The sequence below is a fragment of the Canis aureus genome, chromosome 2 (assembly GCF_053574225.1).
Source record: "Canis aureus isolate CA01 chromosome 2, VMU_Caureus_v.1.0, whole genome shotgun sequence".
Classification (NCBI taxonomy): domain Eukaryota; kingdom Metazoa; phylum Chordata; class Mammalia; order Carnivora; family Canidae; genus Canis; species Canis aureus.
The window spans coordinates 90,873,267-90,897,072 of NC_135612.1; the positions used below are offsets into that span (position 1 = coordinate 90,873,267).

Below are 23,806 nucleotides of genomic sequence, written 5' to 3' on the forward strand. Positions count from 1 at the left end.
TGTGTGCTGTGGGGTTGCCGGTGGAATGTTTCAACTCGTCTTCTAGGAGATTAGTGATATCACTCAGGTCTCCATTGAGCTACATGCCCAACTTGCCCAAGTAGGGTACATATCATCTTATATTGTGCTGTTAGGTAGACTTAAATTAACGGGGATCTTTTCAGATGGCTTAATCTTTTTTTGGCCAATGTAAATGTCAAAAGAAGCAGATGAGATTGTGGATAGACCAGGACAGAGATCCTGGCTCTGATGTATCCTGAACCTGTAACTAGATGTCCTCATGTTTGTTATCTGGGAATTGGTGAAACTACCTCTTTCGCCAGGTGGTTGTGAGCCTTGTAGGTAAAAACGAGCAATGAAACATTAAAAACAATAATTGGAATACCCTAATCTCAATCTAAACTAGGGCAAGATGAAAACCACAAGTAACCTGAGTGGAAAACATAAATTAGTTCTCTCGCTGATATACAAAAATACCTTTATCTTATGAAAGGCGCTTACTAAATGGTGTTCAAGCACTAGGGATGTAAGGAAGACAGGCATGCATTAAATAAAAAACACCAATATAGGATTCAAAGGGACTGAGCCCTTAATCTGTGGGGCCTGAACTAACTCTAGTTAGTGTCAGAATTGAACTGAATTGTAGGACATCCAGATGGTGTCACAGATGATTGCTTGCTGCAGAGAAACACACACACACACACACACACACACACACACAATCTGACGTCAGAAGTGTTTTAACTGTGATAGTATTAGGTGTATAAAGGAAAAAAAAACGAGTTTTTCCTAAACACTGTCCATCTTTGTTATGAAAAAATCTAAGTTATAATCAACACTGCAAGAGATTATGTGATGATGTACATTAATTTGCCATCACTGTGTCTATCCTCTTTGGTCTCTCCTCCTGGTAGAAGAAGGAGGCACCTCTGTCTCTTGTCAGGTGTCCGAGCATGCCTTCTACGGGAGCAATATAGGTCTACGACTCATTGACACTGGGTGTGATCGTGCGACGTACTTTAGCCAATACAACGGGAGGAGACTCCGACTGTGCCACGTCCAAGCAGAAGCAATTTGAAGCATCATGAGTCTCCACCGGGGCCGCCTTCTACCTCTCTCCCTCCAGAAAGTCCAAGTCCAATAAAAGGTTTCTTTAAGCTGTCAGCAAAAGGAGTAAACACATGCAAGAGACCTACAGTCGACTCTACATTTCGCAAGAAATGGATCTTTGTTTTCCAAGCCGCTGAGATTTTAGAGGTTGTTCATTACACAGCATCACCTACAACAAGCTGACTAATCCAGTTTATTATCCTGCATTATTCAAGAAAGGAACTGAAGTATAATTTAGTTATTCTCTGTAAAGCTATCTTTGCTATATGGCAATCATCACAAATCTCCCTGAACCAGCCTGCCTAGGAATTTGGGTCATATCCTTAAGTAATATCTATTTCTGGATCAACTGCTCACAGAGATTATATATAAAATGGGAAAAAAGAGGGTTTAATTCTATCTCTCCTGCTCTCCTGCTTGGTGTTCTTGGGAAAATTCTTAACTTCCCTGCGCCTTGGTTTCTTTTCTGAAAAATAATGTTTATTGTACACACTTCCTAGAGTTACTTTGATGATAATACTGAAATCAACATTTTACAGGTAAGTAAACTGAGCCTCACTTTCATAGTTTATATTGTTTAAGATATTTTGATATTGGAGAAACAGCAAGGCCTGTTAGAAGTGAGGGAAATTGCCTCCCTAGCTTTTGCAGTATAGTTTAGTTTATTAGTAATAACCAAAAAATTATAATTTACTGAGGTCTTACTATGTGCCAGGCACTGTTCTAAGTGGTTTACAAACTTACTATTTTAATCCTAACAACTAAAAGAAAAAAAAGAAAGAAAGAAAAAAGAAAAAGCAACTAGCGTGGTTACTTGTATCAAACTAAATTGCTAAGAAAACGTGGTCCAAATGGGGATTTCAAAGACTAGGATACAGATCTATTTGTAACTAATAAGTTACGTGTAAACGTGTAAAGACAGAAACTATCTTTGTTAATAACAAGCCAAAAAAAAAAAAAAAAACCAAAACCACATACCAAAAAACCACTACCAACAACAACCATGATCTAGGTAAAATATATGGCAGGTTTTTGGTATGAGGTCTTAAAATTCTATCTGGATGTAGTTATGATGATTTTTGTACTAGAGTAAATGGCTTCCACATTTGCTCATATATGTATAATTTATTTAGATGGGTGTCAGAATTTTTATATACTTTTCTCAAATCTGGCTCTCTCCAGTAAGACAGTAACTAATGATAAAATCTTTGGTCATGTTGAAATTTTCCATGTGGTAAGGATTAGTATCTGGCCAGGAACAATGTCACAGTAGTGTCATTTTGAAGAGCTATCACTGCTCATGAGTGCCAAGATTATCTTGCTGAAAAAAAAGTGTCACAGTCTCTACACACATGGCTGGGTATATAAGGTAAATGAACAAGTCTTACAAAACTATCTGGATTGAAGTGTAATTTTATAATGGATTGAAATATAAGTATCTACAAACATAATATGAAAAACAGAGCACTGCCCAGAATAATTTTACAAAAGAGTAATGTGTTGGAAAACCTATATGTTTATCTCTAATAAGAATCTGAACTTCAAGTTAATTAAATTCACAGTTTATATTTTTGAACATATTTAACATTACGTGTTGAATATTCATATAGCATGAATAACTTCCTTATTATATATGATTTGATTGCTGTAATATTCCATTAGCATTATTTGCATAATGTTTTTATAACTTATAAAGCACACACACATATACATATGTGTGTGTATGTTTGTGTATATATGTGTATTTATAAAGTTACCAGTTGCTTATAGCAGTCCTATAATTTGAATATTAAAGTAGTTAATCTTGGGACGCCTGGATGCTTGAGCGTCTGCCTTTGGCTCAGGGGGTGATCCCCGATTCCTGGGATTGAGTCCCGCATCTCCCACGTGGAGCCTGCTTTTCCTTCCTCTGCCTGTGTCTCTGCCTCTCTTTCTGTGTCTTTCATGAATAAATAAATAAAATCTTTAAAAAATAAAATAAAATAGTTAATGTTATTACTTAATTTTTTGGGATGAAGAAACCGACGTTCTAAAGAATAAATGGCTTTCTCAGGGCCAACAGGACACATTCATGACATCAGAATTATTATGGCCCAATTATTTACAGGCTACATAAGAAAAATTGAATACGGCATTTTTGGGTTTTATGTAAATGTTTATTCTTCAGAAGACGGGACTGTCTTGGGGTACCTGGGTGGCCCAGCCATTTAAGCAACTGGCTCTTGGTTTCAGCTCAGGTCATGGTCTCAGGGTCCTGGGATTGAACTCCGTACTGGGCTCTGTGCTCAGCATGAAGTCTGCTTGGGATTCTCTCTCTCCCTCAGCCCCTCCCCTCATTCACAGTTTCTCAATCAATCAATCAATCAATCTTTTAAAAAGATTTTTTAAAGGGAGCGGTCTTTATACTCATTAACTGACTCTTGGAGTCCAGCTCACTTCTGCTTATATTATGGTTTGTTTCTGTATGTGGTACCTACAACGTTAGGTGTGAAGGAGTGCTCCTGTTTCTTCACTACCGAGGTCATTAAAATAGATGCTTTCTTTTTTAACCTAAAGAAGAGTAATAATAGTAACTGACATCAAAAAGAACAAGAATAGGGATCCCTGGGTGGCGCAGCGGTTGGGCGCCTGCCTTTGGCCCAGAGCGCGATCCTGGAGACCCGGGATCGAGGCCCACGTCGGGCTCCCGGTGCATGGGGCCTGCTTCTCCCTCTGCCTGTGTCTCTGCCTCTCTCTCTCTCTCTCTCTCTCTCTCTCTGTGACTATCATGAATAAATAAAAAGTAAAAAAAAAAAAAAGAACAAGAATATCAGAAACAATAACCAATGTAATCAGAATGCTTAAGATTAAGGGTATATATATATATATGTATATATATATATATATACATATATATATATATATATATTACTGTTAACCATCACAAAACCAACCCTTCTAATTAGGTATTTCTGTTTAGTATGGTTACTATTAAAAAGAGAGAGATTCATAAAGTTGGTGTTGCACGACCAAAGTTTAACAGAAAATTAATAATGAAACTGCAGGAATCTATTCTACTTCATCACCCACATGCTTTCCTCCTCTGACAAAACGAGCTCATTTTTCATCAAAGAGAAACCTCTATTAGAAAGTGGTTTTTTTTTGGGGGGGGGGTGTTTCAGGTTTTTTTGTTTGTTTGTTTTGTTTCTTGGAATTTTTCACTCAGTAAGGTGCAATTTATGAAAACAGCACTGGCCAAATACCACAAACCATATATTCTTCATTCTATTTAAAAATGTATGGAGAAAAATTGCTTTCTTTTCAAGGGAAATGCTGTACAATAGATATAGAGGCAGTTTCCTACAGTGTGTGTTTTCAAAGAGCAAATAGGATAATTGGAATTTGATTAATAAGAAAACATTTTTTTCAGTACACAGACTATTACTACTAGTTACAATATAATCGAGATCTGGATCCAGGGAACATGAAAGTAATAAATTTATTTTCCCATTAGGAACCATAGGAATATAGAGGCTTTTTTGAATTGATTGTTCTGTTAACATCTCCTTTCTATTTTATCTTTATTTTTTTTAAACCTGTAACATCATTCTACCTTTGTTTTTCCTTAATGACTGTGAGCAATGCAACAATCAAAATTACAAGGTCAAAGTAAAAGATAATATCAGAAACTAAGAATATCTTGAAGATTGAAAGATAAAGGAAAGAATCTTCTTTATTTAGTGGATGAATCTTGCTTATTCAAATTATTATTTTTTGCAGACCATAACAAAATACATTAAATATGTGACATATGTCTTTGTTATTATGAAATTCTGTAAACAATTTTCATTTACTCTCTTTTAAAATTTATTTTTTCTCATGAAATTGTGCTTAGAAATGAACTATCATGTTAAGAAAGAGTAAGCTTTGAAACACAAAATGCAAGATGTCTAATGCGCATGCTTATAGTATATTTCTCTTATTTTTTTTTTCAATTTTCCATGAATATAATATTTTTAAATCTTTTAAAATATGAAATAATCCAGATGGAAAAACTCAGTTTGGATATAATGAGTCTCATGCAGGTTTTCTGTGTGTTATTCACTATCTGTATTAGTAAGTCCCTCCCATAAGGTTTATTCTTCTTTGATTTTTATACACTTTTTAAAGAGTTGTTTTAGACTATGTTTCCAAAATTTTTCTCCAAACTCCACATGCCATATTCACCCATCATCAGTAGCAATTGCTTCTTTCTCAAATATGTACCCACTACATTTTATCTTTACCATGGATTCATTGCTATTCTATTCAACCTTAATACATACTTTTAAAAAACATAAGGAATTAAAAATATGGTCTGTGTTATAGCTTTTCAGAGAAACAGAATCAGTATAATATGTATTTGTAGATTTATTATAAGAAGTTAAAAAAAATAAAATAAAATAAAAAAAAAGAAGTTAGCTCACCAATTATGGAGGCTGACAAGCCCCCAGATTTGCAGTCAGCAAGTTGGAGGCTCAGAAGAGATAGGGTAGTTTCAGTATGAAGGTCAGTGGGCTCAAAACCCAGGAACTGCTGATGTGTCTCTCCATTTATACCCAAAGGCAGAAAAAAAACTGATCTCCCAACTCAAAAGCAGTGGGGCACAAATTTTCACTTACTTGTGATGGGTCAGATTTTTTATGTATACTCAACCTTCAGCTGATTAGATGAGGCCCACCTGCATTAGGGAGAGCAATCTGCTTTACTTACCCTACAGATTCAAATGTTAATCTCATCTACAAACACATCCAGAATGTTGGCATAAAGCTGACACAGATAATTAGCCATCATGCTTCCTTTGATATATTCTTCTTAAAAATGTATTCTAGGCTCTTTCCTGAAAGAGCAAATTTTACTCTGATGACACCTTATTATCACCAATGATCTATTCTCTTCCCACTCCCAATAGTTCATTTGATAGAGTAGTCATGACAGATGCCCTGCATGGGAATCCGGACTTCACTAGGTAACTGTCGACATGTTCCTTAACCATTGAGAACCTCACCCGCTGGTCTGGAGGTGGGATATTAATTATGTCTATCTCATGAATTGCTGTGAAGATTAAGTGAGAATTGCATCATGCTCACCTCCCCCACCATTACCACCACATACAAATACTCATTCTCAATTCCTTCTTCCTATTTATTTGTTCCCCTTGGAACTTATCAATCATTTTTCAATTATGTATTGCTGTGTAACAAATCACCTCAAAATTTAGAAACCTGAAACAACAAATGATATGTCATTTGTCATGGTTTTGTGGATTACCTAGGGCTCGAGTGTGCAGTTCTTGCACTCCATGTGAGATCGGTTCAGGTTGCTTCTGCAGCTGCGGTTTTGTGGGGGTCGTGGCGGGGGGAAGGGCAAGGAGGGAAATGTCAATTAGGGATTGGAATGGGAAGGGCCACCTCACTGGTCTACCTATAAGTTGGTATTGGCCACACTTGAGATGCTTCAGTTATCCTTCATGTTTTCATTCTTCCTTGAGAAGTCTAGACCTGCCTCCACTTTAAAGCATGGTAGTTGGGTTTCTAGAGGGCAACTGTAGAAACTAGCAGGTTGTTTGTGGACTAGTCCTGGTACTGACCGGGCCCCACTCTCACCTCAGGCAATTGTTCAGCGCAAGCCGCGTGACCAATCCAGATACAAAGGTAAATAAACTCCACCTCATAATGGAAAGAGTAGTACGTACTGATGGAGAGAAGAGGAATTTCTGTTGGCCATCTATAAAAGCATTATCTCATAACATCTTACATGCTTGTATTAGTTTTCTAGGGCTGCCATGACAAAGTATCACAAACCAGTGGCTTAAAAAGAGAAATTTATTGTGTTATGGTTCTAGTAGTTAGAACTTTGAGGTCCAGGTGTGGGTTAGATTGGTTGATTCTGAGGGCTATGAGAAAGAATTTGTTCCAGACCTCTCGCCTCGCTTCTGGCACTTTCCCGGCAGTCTTTGGGATTCTTTGACTTGCAGAAACAATCTACAGTCATTGCTTTCATCTTCACATGGCATTCTTTCTGTCTGTGTGCCTGTGGCCAAATTTTCCTTTTTATTACACCAGTCATATTGCATTAGAGCCCATTGCAATGAGCTCATTTTAATTTCATTATCTCTGTAAAGACCGTAACTCCAAATAAGGCCACATTCAGAAGTAATAAGCCTTATGATTTCAACATATGAACTTTAGGAGGATATAATTCAACTGAAACAACATTGTAATTTACTTAATCTATTACAGTCTATGTCTATTATTTCCTGCAAGTGTTCCTTCATATACTCTATGATAGTAGCTACTTTTATTTTTTCTCATTTTTATTGATGCATCCTGAGTGCGCAGAACAGTACTTGACATAAAAAAAACATTCAACAGGTGTTGACTGAAAGAAAAAGGAATCATGTTAATAAAAATGTTAGTATAACGTCTGGTACATAACAAGTGCTAACAGTATTAGCTGTTATTATTACAATGCATGTATTGATCATAAGAAGACATATTTCAGTGTATTTTTTCCAAAACTCACACTGATTTTATATTACCGTGAAACTATTAAGCATGCCAGAATTTGAAAGTAAATCTGTATGAATGTATTTCTTCAAAGTAGGCTAAGTAGTAAAATGTTTATTTATTCTGATGATTATGCTATAACTTAATAAAATTTAGGGAGACATCTTCAGAAAAAAAATTACAAAAAATGTCTGTTTATTCATATTCATTACTTACATTGATCACTCAGTGATTCACCAAACACAATTCAGAATATCTTTGGTTGTTTCCTAAATTCAAATGTGTCCACAAAACAGAAAAGTGATATTTTCAGCTGTATTATGTCTTATGTAATTTCAAAACGTAAGTTTGCTATATATTTTTAATTTATCTTAGGGAATGGTACCATTAAGAGGAGAAAAAACAACTATAGATCACTAGTAGAGTCTGAGAGTAACAGTATTTATCTTAGACTTTTTCTCTTCCCTCTTTTAAGGGTTAAATTAAAATAGAAATGTTCTAGGATACTTTTGTTTAGAATTAAGATCCAGTAAAAACACTGCCTTTCTATTCTCATACAGAAGAACCACCATAAGATTAATAATTAAAGGCGAGGTTCTCTCTCTTTAGTAATATTTAGGTCACTGGCCTACAGAGTAGTAGTAAAGGTAAGACTTTCCCAGATTAACACCATATGCTACCATTCAGAACCATAAATGCTGGTGACGAATTTTTCAGTTTAGATTAATGTTGTTGTCTCTGGAAGAATGGTAAGAAATTCACCCATTAGCCATTGAGTCCAAGAAGGCCTTCAACAGATCTGCCTTCAATCCAGGCATTCAAAGTCCCCAGAGATTGCCAAGTCATAGGGGTGTGCAGAATAAATTAAAGTTAAAATATTGTCCAAAAGAGACCATATGTTTGAGCAGACTGCATTTGCCTTGACGGGGGAATGTAAGTGTTAAGACAAATCATGTCCAACTTGTCATAAAATTGAATTAGGACCGGAAGGAAGATGGAAATTTTAGTCAAGGGAGCTAGGAAGCTTAACAGATATCCTCCTGAAATTAGCAGACATAGGAGTGGTGGCTAAAACACTCTTACACATTCGATTTCTTCCCCTGAGAGGATAGAGGTTAAAAATCTTGAATGTATGAATATGAGTGTTTTCTAGTTTTCTCATAAGCATATTATCTGAAAAAAGTATAAAAAGCCCAATATTAATACCCCCTGTCCCACATTCTAGAATCTAGATGAGAACATATTTTAGTAAACAATAAAGAATATTTTAGATTACATTTTTTCATCTGTTGTGTGCCTAGTTATAAATAAAACAGAAAAAAAGATTTCTATTTTCAGAGAGCTTATATCTTTGTGTGGAGAAGGACGATAACAATATGAAATGTTGAGGATATAGAGCATAGATAGTAAATTCGAAAAATGTAAAGCATAGAGAATGTGATTGGTGCAAAGGAGAAAAATCAAGCAGACAGTAGGATAGAAGTGCTCACTGAACACTGCAGATGGGTTGGTAGGAAAAGGCTTCTATGAGAAGGCAAGGAGATGAAGGTGTGAGCTACATGGCCATCTAAGAGATTTTTCTAGAAAGAAGAACCAAAGTGATTAGATTTTGGATACACCTTAAGTCCAGAACTAGAAGCTTTGTGGATAGACGAAGTATAAAATTTGAAAGAGAAGAGTCAAAGTTATGGCCTGTGATTTGTCCATTAACTGGGATGGGTAAGAGCTGAACCAGAGAAAATTTTTGACGAAAAAAATTAAAAATTCAATTTTATGCATTGTTTCATTTTCCTATTAGAGCTTCATATAGAGAAATTTTAATAAGCAGTTGGAGTATGAATTTGGATTTTGAGAGAGTTCTGGAATGGGTGGATAATAGGTAACTAGGTAGATAGGTAAATATATACATATAAGTGGGCATGGATAGAAAGAGAGACAGTATTAAAGTCATGAAGCTAGATGTTTTCACTCTGGAGAGTGTATAGACTTTAAAGCAGATATATTTAAAAATCAAACTCTGAGGAACTAATGACCAGCAATGTAGAAGAAAAACCAAGAATGTGACATCCTGGGATGCCAATAAAGAAATAGAGTTCTGCTGTATTGAACGCATCTGGTGGATCAAATAAGAAAAATACTAAAAATTGGTCAGTGGCTTTAGTACATGACTTTGTGGAGAATAGTTTCAGATAAATGGTAGGAGCCCAAGCCTGTTTGGAGTGGTTTCAAGGGCAAGTTGGAAACATCTGTATAATACATTCTTTTGAGTTTGCATTGCAAAAAGAAGAGAAATGAGGCAACATCTAGAATGGTGAGTCAAGACAAGAAAGAGCGTTCTTAAGGTGGGAGAAGTGACAGTATGTTTTTATATGGGTAACATAACCCAGGAGAATTTATGTTGTAGAGGAAGGGCATGAATTACTGGAATCATGTATTTGTTTGGGGGAGTCAATCCTGTGTAAAAGTGAGTGTAATTAATCCATGGTCCCAGGGCATGAGGGCAAGTATCTGGGGATGGTTGCAGGTTGATGAGTAAACGTGGTGGTGGGAGCCTGTAGATAGGCTCTTAATCCATACAATTGCCTAAGTGACATAAGAACAAGTTTCTGAATTGGAGGTCTGAGGAGAAGGTAGGAAATAGCATCTAAAATATGTGAGCAGAGAATAGATGATGTAAATAAAGTTTGATTCTTCTGCAGCAAAAGAGCCCATATCGGGGACCATAACTGTAAAATAAGACCAGTCATTTCACTCGTGTGTTTTCTTCAGGCTTGTTCAGCTGCATGCATCAAGACAGAGTAGGTGTCAATTAGAATTAACCAAGGTGGATTGTTTTACCAAGCAAGGGACACCAGCGAGTGATGGCGTAATGTCACTGGATGTTTATGAAACATGGATCATAATGAAGTTTTTGGACTGTCAAAGTGTCTTCTTAAGCCTATGTTTTTATTAGAAGGATTCAACTTAGATCTGATTAGGTGGCCATTCGAGAGCAACCTATATCTACCCATTTTTCTGAAATAGTTATGTCTACAAATATACCTCCCAGGCCAACTATACTTAAGTGGGTTCTACTAGATGTTTATCCATGGGAGAAAAGAAAAATCAATAAAAATTAAGATAGTCTAAGGATTTAGTGGGTTCAGTTATTATTCAGAATTTTGCTAGGTCAAATGCTAGTTTCTGAAGTTACATAGAAAGAATAACCAATATCCTCTGAGCAAACAAAATCCTGAAAGTCCCATCTCAGTTGTTCATTGTTGTCATAAGCCTTTTCCCAGGGATGACCACAGGCCATGTCCTGGAGATCTCCCTCTCATAGATCTTTCTAGACAGATCTATGTTAGTCAATATAATTCCTGATATTTATTTATTTATTTATTTATTTATTTATTTATTTATTTATAGCTTTTTAAAAAGATTTTATTTCTTTATTCATGAGACACACACACACACACAGAGAGGCAGAGACACAGGCAGAGGGAGAAGCAGGCTCCATGCAGGGAGCCCGATGTGGGACTTGATCCCTGGACCCCAGGATCACGTCCCTGGCTGAAGGCAGGCTCTCAACTACTGAGCCACCCAGGGATCCCTAATTCCTGACAATATAAAAGAACTTCCCATCAGGCACAGAGAGAATCAAAGCTATCCTGATTTGTTATTGGCACAGTCACCCTTGAAAATCTGATGGTAATGAAATGTGTGAAAATCTGCAGCCATGAAATATATTGGACCAAAATGTCCCATAAGGGTTAGATGATATGGGATGTTCAGAAAGGTCATAGCTTCAGTAAATCAGCCTATTATCTCTGGACGCTGACATGGGGGAGTTAGGTTCAAGCCATCTGAAGACACGCTTTACAAATACATGGCGATCTGTTGTTACAGTGGTCGCAGGCACAAAGCCAGCTTCAGGGCGTGCTTTGGGTGAAGTATGCACTGGTTCTCCTGTGGTATAGCCTACTCTGCTCCTCCCAGGACCTGGCCTCTTGCTGGCTGCTGGCCACTGCAAAGAACAACTTGAAATAAAAACAAGTGGAAAACAAAGTGAGGAAAAATAGAGCCAAACAAAGCAAATTCGAAAGCAAAGGAGATATTTAGTCTGGTCTTGCTTCCTTTGTTTAAGGGACTCCTTGTTGAAAATACCCCTCATGGGGACCCCTGGGTGGCTCAGCGGTTCAGCATCTGCCTTCGGCCCAGGGCATGACCCTGGGGTCCTGGGATCGAGTCTCTCTGCCTCTCTCTCTGTGTGTCTCTTATGACGAAATAAATAAGATCTTAAAAACAAAAAATTACCCTTCATTGTCAGTGACTCAGTTTGTATGAAAACACCATGACGCCCTTGAATTGTCACTGTTCACCTTCATTTCTAGCTCTAAAGATGAAAATCCATCACTGGGATCTTCAAAGTCAGAAAGTATGGAATGACATGTTGGTAAAGATTAGGTAGAGAAGTGGAAAACCGTAGATAAAACTGCCTCCTGCCTCACACTTAGGAATTACATTCCAACAAACCTTTAAGAAACATCTGGAGCCATAAGATGGTAGTAGGGTTTGAAGGGTAATCAGTAATTATCCAACCCAATCCTTCCTCTCCAGAGGAAGACACTGCAGCCCAGAGAATTAAATTAAACTACTTTAACTTCTTATAACTAAATTAGATCAGAGCCAGCTTATTTTATTGCAATTATAATAATCATTTTTATCAGCTTCGAAAACCTAATGGTTCTGAAATGTGTAAAATCTGTAGTCATGAAATATACTATAAAAAGTTTCCCTATTATATATTTGTAACATAAAATACAACAAAATGCAATGTGAAAATATCCTGTTAATATTTTAGGCTAATGGAAAGTGCTATTTTTTCTCCAGAATACCCTCTGAAAAGGATATCAGATGAGGAGGTAGAGACCAGGATACGCGCTGCAATCAGAAACATATAGAAGGTACCATAGTCAATGATTGGACTCAAATCCAACTCCTGCAGTTCTAAAATGTCATTTAAGATAACCTTGCGGATGAATATTTAATCACTCACATTATTGCTAAGAGAAAAACAATTTATTGAAATTGCAAAATAGTAAATAAAATATGATTCTAATTTACTAGATAGGTAACAAGAACGATGTATGCCAAAGTGTTAACACTGGCTTTACCTGGGGCCTTTAACCTCCTTCCTATGGCATTTGAGTTTCCCTCATATTTTTTTTATAATGAAAATGTTTAACTTAAATTATTAGAAACATGCTATTTTTAAACTTTATTTTTGAAGTGTAATTATGGCAAACCCTGTGATTAAGTTCTTTTCTTCTACTCTAAGGGCTATTTGCAGATTCATTGTTGGGCACCTCTCAAGCCAGATATATGTTTCCTAAATCTGACATGAAGGCAGTCATTTCCTGTCTTGGCTCTCTACCAAAAACCTTCACTGATCAGGAGAAGGGAGAGTCAAACACATTTGCAGAATCAGAATCTGATGTTTAAAAGTGAGATTCAATCCTGGTCAATGCATAATTGTCCAAACACGACAAAGGAAACAACGGACTTCCTGGTATGTTAATGTATAATTTTGGAAATACTGAATAAAAGAATAAAAAATCTTGATCTCTAATAATACTACGGAAAATAACATGTAAAAAAAAAAGAAAATAACATGTATAAAAAAAAAACAGCAATGGCAAAATGCAGGTCTTAACATATTAAAAAACACAGCACCGACCTCTACGGACAGAAATTAATTGTTGGGGGGAAAACGCATCTCTCTCGGTTCTTATTCCACAATCATACAACGTAAAGAGTGATTGCATCTAACTGAAGGCCCCATAAGCTGTGAAAATCATTTGAATAGGAAATGGGCACGTATAAAATTCACCAAGCATTTATATATGCCTTTGTGTCCCCAAATTACAATTCAGCATGCGTTATTAAAAGGTGTAAACACAAATTTATGCTTTATAGAATATTTGAAGTAAAACTCTATAGCAGCTGAGCAAATTTACCCAGATTTAAAAAGGTCTTTAATTTCTAGCAAAACAATATATATTAACTGTAGATATTCCACAAGCCACATAGCCTCTTAAAGTGTCAATTTTTTTTGAAGACACACAAATAGTGCACTCATAAACATTCATAGTCTTGCAGATATTACACTCCGACAGTCATGTCTCTTCCTTCAACAAATATCCATTGCGTTTTTATCATTGCTAGATATTATTCTAGGCACTGAGGAAACGACCTTAAGCAAGACAAAATTTGTGCCTTCTTGGAATTTTATGGTATTTAAAGGCATGTGTCATTAAGTGAGGGATGATCATACTTCATCTATTTAGACACAAAAAGAGTTTATGTATTGTATCTCACAATGGCTCTGTAGCGTATAGGGGTCAAAACTATGAATATGATGATTTACTCAGGAAATTTTAATTCTAATTGTGCACATCTTGGAACACCCTCCAGACTATATGAAAACTCATGCATGCACTGAGGGCGTGCATGATTTTATAATTGGCATTTCCTTAGGCGTTACCTTACCGTGTTAGATGCAACACTACTAATGCGGAGAGTTTTTAAATGGTGTGCATAAAATATTCATGGCGATGCACAAATAGAAAGCACCTTTTTGGATCTTTCTCTAATAGAGAACACATTTCTGGACAAATAAAAATTTTAAAGTACAAAGTCTATTTCTAAAGTGGTTTTACCATTTTACACTCCTACCAACAAAGCGTGAGAACTGCGATTGATCCACCTACTCTCAACATTTGTTGTTATTGTTGGCAGGTGTGTGCTGTGCCCCGTTCTTCTTATTTTTTTAATTGCCACTTTCCAGATTACAGTGATTACAAACACAGTTTCAAGTGTCCATTGGCCAGTCCCACAGATTTCTCTGCGGGGGTGTCCAGCTTTCTGATTGCTACTTGGTTTGTCTTCTTGGGAATAACTTGTAGAAGTCACGTGTGTACCTTGAATTCTGGTGTTTGGTCAGATATATACTCTTATTAAATTTTTTGTTTTGTTTTTTTAATTTTTTTGAGTTAGTTGACACACAGTGCTGCATTAGCTCCAGCTGTACAACATAGAGATTCAACTTTTCTAGATGTTATGCCGCGCTCACAAGTGTAGCTACCATCTGCCACCACGTCACACTGTCAAACATCAATGAACATTTTCCCTACCCGACACCCTTATTCCCGTGACTTACTTGTTTCATAATGAAAAGCCTGTACCCCTCCATCCCCTTCTCATATTGTCTGTCCCCCACTGCTTCCCCTCTGGTAACCATCGGTTTGTTCTCTGTATTTATAGGTCTGATGCAGCTTTTCATTTGCCTATTTATTGGCTTTGTTTTAGATTCCACAAGTGAGTAAAATCATATGGAATTTGTTTATTTCACTCAGCATAATACCCTCCAGGCCCATCCGTGTTGTGCCCTTTTAATAATGCCCCAGCACACAGAGGGGGCCTGTAAGTTTTCAAATTAGCATTTCGTTTTCTTTTCTTTTCATTGTCTTTGAATAAATACCCAGTAATGAAATTATTGGATCATATGGATCAATTGATCTACTTCCCATTTTTTGAGGAATCTTCGTGCTGTTTTCCGCAGTGGCTGAACAAGGTTGAATTCCCACCAACAGTGCACAAGGGTTTCCTTGCCTCCTCATTCTCACCGACACTTGTGTTATTTCCGAAAATATTTTCTCTGGATCTGGGACATTCCTGTTATTTTTATTAATGATACCTTTTTTTGGAGAAAATATTTTAAAATTTGGTTTTAATTGCTGATGAAATTTAAATGTGTTAATTCCTTCTTTCACTATAATTGTTTTCTGTTTTTGTTTTGTTTTGATTTTTTTTTTTTTTTGTCTCTGGCCTTTATGTAGAGATGCTGATATTTTTCTCCAAAAGGCTTAGTTTTAGCTTCCATGTTTAGATCTATGATGCATCTTAAATTAATTTTTGTATGTGTTACAATGTACAGGTAGAGATATCATGTTCCTTTGTTTCAGTATATTTGGTTGAAAGGACAAAAAAAAAGGGACTACACTGGCATCTTCTAGAAAATGAAAAGACTGAGTGATTGACTATGACTCCGTTGTTGGGCTCTGTTCTGTCCTACCGGTCTCTAGGCTGATTTTCTATATACCACTACCACACTCCCCGGTCTTTGTAGTAATTCTCAAAGACACACAGTGTAAGTTCTTTATAAGATTGCTTTGGATATTCTAGATATTTTGCATTTTCATGTGGAGTTTCAGCTCGTCAATTTCTAAAATATATGTGGAATTGCATTTAATCTATAAGCCAATTTGTGGAGAACTGACATACTAACCATACCAAGACTTCTAATCCAGGAAGTTGTTTACCTCTCAAGCTAATTTTTAACATGGTAACTTTCTATAGGAAAATTAATTTTATTTTTTAATGATATCAGTCACTCCTTTCCAACCTCATACCAATTTAGGCCCATCCACACATTTGAAAACAGATATCATTAATCATGTGGACCAAATCTTCACCTTAGCTGTTCCTTCCAATTTTGATATGCCACACTGCTCCCAATTTCCCTACACCTGTTTGCTCCACACAAATATGCTACTACCATAGAAGGCATTGAAATCTGACACCTCTGCTCTATGTTTTGATTTCATAGAACTCATCATTCCATAAAATTATTACAGTTTCTACCTCCTTGCTCTTCATTCTATGCGTCATGTTATTCTACCGATTTTCAAAACTCACAAAAGCCTATACATCCGTTAAGGTGGAACTGAACTATTCTTTCCATGGTGAAGTCTTTCCTTAAACAATTCACACAAAATTAATAAAAAATTATATTGATTCCTTAAGTCTTTTTTTTATGTGTCAGTTAGAACATGGCATATCTTAATGATTGCATACTAACATAGTCTATAATTGTCTATGAAACCTTAGTATGCAAGAAATATATATATATATATATTTATATTTTAGCATAATATATCATAAAATCTTTCAAGCATATGGAAACATAAAGAGAAGTCCAAAGTAAATACTTCATACCAGTGGTTCTCAACCAGAGTAGAGGTTTGCTATTGGCATCTTGGGAAAAGAGGCCAGAGAGTCTGTAAAATATCTAAATATCCTACAATGCATAGGACAGCTCCCAAACAAAGACTGTCGCCCAGGATACTAAAAGTACAGAGGTTTGAGAAACTCCTCTATATTAATAATGCAAATGCATTAGATGTTAACATTTTGCCACATTTGTTCCAATTACACTTCCAATTACACTCTATGTAAATAATAAAATATTATAAATATATTTGAATCATTCATTGGCTTCTGATTTTATTCTTTTCACCTGCCCGCCTTAGAGATAATCACTTTTTTTTTTCCAAAGAGGAAGTGAGGAGAGGCAGAAAGAGGGAGCGGCATGGAGCCTGACATGGGGCTCAATCTCACAACCCTGAGATCATGACCTGAGCCAAACCCAGAGTTGGATGCTTAACCAACTGAGCCACCCAGGAGCTCCTAGATAATCACTATCTTAAAATCAATGTGCAAATAACCCCACATACATGTATTTGTTATTTTATGTGTATCAGGTATATACTGTTTTGTGTATTTGTCACACTTATACATCAGATATGGTCATCCTGTTAAATATTCTACAAAGTTCTTTTTTTAACCTATGAAATGTTCATAAGATTTATCAACTTCAACATTCATAGGTCTAAGCCACTTGTTTTTTTTTTTTTTTTTTTCTTTTTTTTTTCACTTGTTTTAATAGCTGTACAAACCCTATTGCTTGTCTGTGTCATTAGTTATTATCCGTTGGTATACTAATGGAGATTTTACTGTTTTAAATTATCCTCGTGGCAAACAGTGCTGTGATACTCAGTCTTATCATGCATTTCTCCTTGTATAATGTACTAGGGTTGAACAGTAGCCGCCATTTGTCCACTCAGAGACTCAGAACGTGACTGGGTCTAGAAACAAAGCTGTAATCAAGCTAAGCTGAGGTCATACTGGATTCAGAAGGGAACTAATGGAGTTATCATGTTATTATAAGAAGAAAATTCAGACACACAGACACACACTGGAAAAAAAACGTAGAAGGCAAGGATTGGATTTATGCATCTAAAAGCCAAGGAATGCCAAGGATTGCCTTTGGCCATCAGAAGCTAGGAAAAGCAGCATGGAACAGACTCTCCTTTCTTCAAAGTCTGCACAGGGAAGCAACCCTGCTGACAACTTGATTTCAGACTCCTGGCCTCCAGAAGTGTGAAATAATGCATTTCTGTCATTTTCAGCCAGGAAACTACAACATGCAAGTATGTGGTGCTTCCTTTCAGTAACTAAACTGAGGATTGGGATCGCTGGCTTATAGGGTATATGCATCTATAAATGAACGATTAAAGTTCGTAAGATTTTCTCTTCATGCTTTCTGTACTTTGGTATCATTAGATTGTACTTTTTATAAATCTGATGACGGAGACAGTATTTCATTTATTTTATTTACCTTTCTGTGATTGTAACTGAGGTTGTGTACTTTTACATGATTTTTTAATTCATTCAATTCTATTCTTTTGTGAATTATCTCCTTATATGATTTACTCATTTTGTGTCTGTGTGTGGGGATGGTGCTTGTCTTTAAAAAGAAAATAATATGTAGTGGTATAAATGTTTTCTGGACATTAAATCTTTGTCCAACATGCATGGCAAATATCTTCTCAAAGGCCATGGCATATTGTTTAAATTTGTGTATATTGTATTTCTAGTAGAAGTTATTTATCAATATTGTTTTTGAGTTATTTTTCATCTCTATGAAATAATTTATTCTACTACCACCATAAAGCTATTCTATACATTATTCTAAAAGTTTGAGAGTTTCATTGTAGTATTTATGCTTTTAATATACGTAAAATGTGTTTTTGTCCATGACATAGAGCTCTACTTTTCCATAAAGAAAATCAATGTTTCTTTCACCATTTAATGAGCAATATAGCTGGTCCCCATTTGGCTGTAATGCAACCTCTGCCCTAGTGAATGTGTGTCTATGGGTTTTCTATTGCGTTCCAGTGACCAATTTGTCTGTTATTTCTCTATATCATGTTGTCTTAATTAATATACTGTTAAAATAACTTTGATATATGAGAGAGTCAATTGTCCAACTTTATTCTTCCACAAATACATCTTAGATACTTTTGCTTATTAAATATTCTTACGATTCCATAGAACTTTAGGGTCAATTTGTCAAGTTCCACAATATGCCCAAGAGGGATTCTAGTTTAAATTGCATTGATTTTACAAATTAATTTAGCATTATCTAACATCTTTATGGTGTTGAGTCTTATAATTCAGAATCATTAGTTTAACTTTTTTTTAATTTAGGTTAATAAATTTTAAATTGTATTGTGACAGTCTTCTGCTCAATTTTTTTTTTTTTTTTTTTTTTTAGATTTACTTACAGGCTATGATAGTTCTGTGTCATAATGTATCCTAATTTCATTGACTGTTAGTGGTAGATAAGAACACTGATTTAGACACTTACTTGTCACTGGAATTCTTATTGTCATCTTATTGCTTTTAATAATTTATAGATATTTTTGGATTTTTTAGAAATTAAATCCTATTTCATGAAAACAAAAGGTAATTTCAGCTCTTTTCCAATTAAATTGGAAAATTTAATTGTTTTGTATGCTTTTGCATTATCTCAGAGGTTCTGATACATATTCAGTAGTAAGAATGATGATGAGCACACTCGCTTTCTGCATAATTTTAATAGGACCATTTCCAAATGTCATGTTTAAGCATGATATTTCAAAGGATCAAGAACACCTTTAACAAGGTAAAGACATTTTCCAGTTTGCTAAATTTTTCATGATGAATAAATGATGGACTTTGTAAAATTTTTCAAAATAACGGACAATCAATGAGTAATCACACAGGTCATACTCAATAATTTATAAATAGTGTTACTAGCAGGTGACACTGTGCTCCATTATAAAAAGTGTATTTCTGACATTTATTTACTTAATCTTTTTCACATTAAGCTTTGTGTTTGTTCAAATGTGACATTAAACATGTGTCACCAATTTAAAACTTAGTGTAGTACATAAAGTGTTTATAAGAACTGTACGTGTTTCTGAGTGTTTATGTACTTAATCAAAGTATTTTATGCTCTTTTGAGCAGATATTTATTTAATCAAGGGTTTAATGTTTTAGGAAGTGTAAAGTGGCTGAACCATATGTGAGATTTCAGAGGTGCCCTGGGAAGAGAGGGAATGAAACATTAGAGGAGAGATGAAATGCATTATAAAAATAAAATGAAACTCTGTGGGATGAACACTGAAGAAAACTCAAGAGAGGAAGACTGTAGAGAAGACATCCCAAGACACATACACTGCAGGGCAACATATGCAAGATACTGAAGAACAGAAGTTAACGTGTGAAACTCATGCAATTATATTTTTATTAATGGCTCTTAAGATTGACTATAACAGCATAGGGTACACTGACTACAAGTCCCTTGTGCTAAACATCAAGCACTGGAATTTTGTTTTGTTTTGTTTTCTTTGGTACCATATGTGTCTAGCACTTCTGCTTATATCATTTAATCCATACCACCCCACTGGACGTTGACTGTGATTACCATATTTTGAAAATAAGGATTAAAAAATTACATTAAATTCAATACCTTGACAAAGTTCATAAAGTTGAACTTCGAGTCTCACCCAATTGGATTTTAACTTTCCAGCTCTTTCCTCTGTACATCATTGGACCATTTGGACAATCACATCAATTACACAAACACCATTTATCTATCCAACATAAAGCTTGCCTTAAGATACAATCCTGAAATAAAAAATGTTAACAGACAGCACATAGGGAGGGAGGGGCTCCTGAAACGTAGAGTGTAGAATACATATGCACCGTGTGGTATTTCATAATTCATTCACAAACAATCTTGGTTATATGAGAAAACCAAGCTTGAGTGATAGGGGGGATGTAATGGGAGGGTAGCTATAGGGATCAATATTCTATCAATTACTCTGTCAACAAAATTTATTGAGGAGAAACTATGGATCAGGTTCTGTGTTAGGCCATGAAATGCATTCACTCATTTATTTTATCATGTGGGACATAAACCTTGGAATGGAGAAATTAAATAAATTTTTCAAAGACTCACAGCTGCGAGGGCATGAAGTTCACCCCTCAACTGATTTTGTTGTACAGATCATATAGCAACCAATTTTTGGTGACATGAAATTTCAGATGGAAGATCATATTTCTGTGATACACACATACACACATATATTTATACACACAAGTACTGTAATAATAAAACAAATCTTAATTAAATGTCCATTAATTTTCTATCCAAAGTTCCTGTTTTCATACAATTTTCATGTAATGATATCTCTTAAATGATGATGACACAAGCATCATCCCTATCTCTTAAAATAGTTTATGTCAAAATCTATAAATCACTCTTTCCTTGGATTTATTTTCTATCTATTCATAAGAGATCATCAAAACACATAAAGGTTTAATGTAAAAGAAAAAGAAGTATCTGACGGGCACAACTACTGGAAGGTTTAACCTCAACACCCTAACTACCAACACAAGACCAAAGCAGTCACAACAATAGCAATATTCTCCTTATTTATCTGAAAAGGATATAACAATGTTCTTAAGATGAAACATGCCTCATCGTAGCCTGAACAAAATTTATTTCCATATCATTTCTATTATTTAAACAGAAAGTAACATTTTTTACAAGTTCAGTTCAGTATTTAGAAAAAAAGATAAAAAATGATCACAAAAAAGGTTGGATAAATGCAGTTATCAGGATAAAAAGAAAAACGTAAGAGTTTGAAATTTGAAAAAAAGAAAACAGCTGGATTTTTGAAAAGAAATGATTCTATTAAATGGAAGAAGCAGGGAATTTAAGAAAGAAAAAACCAAATATTGAAAATTAGAACTATATGAGAAATACAAATATGAGAGACTAAGGGTTAAGTTTGTACAGGATGATACTTTGCATAATAACTATTTGCATTTCAGAAGTGTTTGTGGCTTGAACACCATTTTTTGGAAAAGGAAAAGTAGATTACTAAAGCTGACTCTAAAGCTGATTTAAAAATTTGAATTGATAAAAAGAGTAGAAAATAATGCAAAAATTACCAAAAATATATCTTCAAAAATTTGAAGGCTACAGAATTTACAGGTGAGGTATTTTAGATTTTCACTTGAAGACTTTAATTTAAATGTTCTGTAAACTATGATAATTAAACTTGATGGAATACTGCATAATTTATTTTATGAGCTACATTTATACCTGAGAAAGGAAATATAAAAGGTGGAAACATAAAATACCACTTATGGATACAAATGAAAATTATACATGAAATACTAAGAAACTGATTTCAATGGGATATTAAAAAAAAGATCTGCCTTGAAAAAAGATTTTTAATCTCAATATGGACATGCAGTATCTGACAAATTATAGTAACGTGTTAGTAAGAACAACAGGAACTCCAAAAAATATAATGTTCTCCTAATGATAACTCCGACAAAACTGACAAAAAGATACCATTTTTTCTTAACATGAAAAAACAAAAGTCAACATTTTACATGCTGGTTAAAAACAACAGATGTCACAATTGAAGGTAAGAACAAAATTGCCATTATAATTCTTTCTCCTTTTTTTTTTTTTTTTGGTAACTTTTGACAAATGCAAGAAGATAATAAACAGATGTCAGGAGAGGAATTATCATTTTTAACACTTGCAGGTAACATTTTTACATAAAGACTATCAAAGACAATAAAAGTGAAAGGGTATTTAGTGAAATGACTTCATGTAAAGAAAATGTATTATGCAGGCATCTACATAGTAATGATCTAAAATAACTTACATAAAGGTTTTGAGAGAAAGAAAAATAAATGTTTCGAGGTTTAACTACTAAGAGACTGCAATACCTTTCCCACTAAAAATTAAAAGTTAAAAATAACTTTAACCAAATTGGAAATTGATGATTGTAATTTATTGAGCATCCATTTTGTGTCCAGCATTATCCTATGTATTTTGAATATATGATGTAATTCAACTACTATTCACATTTTAAAAAAAGTAAAATGAGGCTCAGAGACGTTAAGTAACCGTTCAAGTTCCTGAATCTAGAAATTTGAACTCAGTTTTCGTCTGACTCCAAAGTCCATTTTATTAATTATATCAGAAAGTTCTATGAAATTACGTAGTATCAAAATATGATGCTATAGACTGAATTTTCCTCCCCTCAAATTCATATGTTAAAATACTAATCCTCTAGTACCTCAAGATGTGACCATATTTGGAGATGAGGTTTTTAAAAAGGTAATTCATTTAAAATAAGGTGACTAGGATGGGCCTTAATTCAATATGACAGGTGTTTTTAGAAAAAGAGGAAATTAGGACACAGACAAAATAGAGGGAAGACCATTTAAAGATAAAGGGAGAAGACTACCATCTATATGGCAAGGGCAGATGCCTCAGAAGATGTCAAAGCTACAGATACCTGATCTCCAGCCTCCAGAACTGTGAAAAAATTCACTTCTGTACTTCTGTTGTTTAAACCACCCAGTCTGTCTTACTTGGTTATGGTAGCCTTAGCAACTAATATGTACATTATTAGGGTTATTTTAATTGAACTAGTTCAACAATTGTAGATTATTCATGAAAATAAATGAATTGCAAATAATGATTTCTTTTTTTTTTTAAGATTTTATTTATTTATTCATGAGAGACACAGAAAGAGAGGCAGAGACACAGGCAAAGGGAGAAGCAGGGATCCCAGGACCCCAGGGTCACGCTCTGAGCCCAAGGCGGACGCTCAACCGCTGAGCCACACAGGCATCCCTCAAATGATGATTTCTGAAAGAGATCAAGAAAAGGAATCGCTATAAGTGGGCTTCTTACTTTGGAATAAATAAAATTTGGATCTTACCTGATAGCATATAAAAAAGTATAATCCTGTTGATTAAAGAACTGGATGAGAGAGTCCAAATAACGTGAAATGGTAACTTTTAAAAAATTTCCTAAATGCCTAAAATTTTAATTATTAAAGCATTGCATGAAAGTATTAATCAATTATATTACATAAAAATAAAATAACTCAGCCAAAAGTCAACACGAACTTCATGAACAG

At 34.9% G+C, this 23,806-nt stretch overlaps 1 pseudogene; it reads left to right on the forward strand.

Moving 5' to 3' along the window:
* Positions 1-11,458: 11,458 nt before the first annotated feature.
* The window catches only part of LOC144289952 (putative ATP-dependent RNA helicase DDX10), an 83,048-nt pseudogene continuing 70,700 nt past the window's right edge, over positions 11,459-23,806 (forward strand).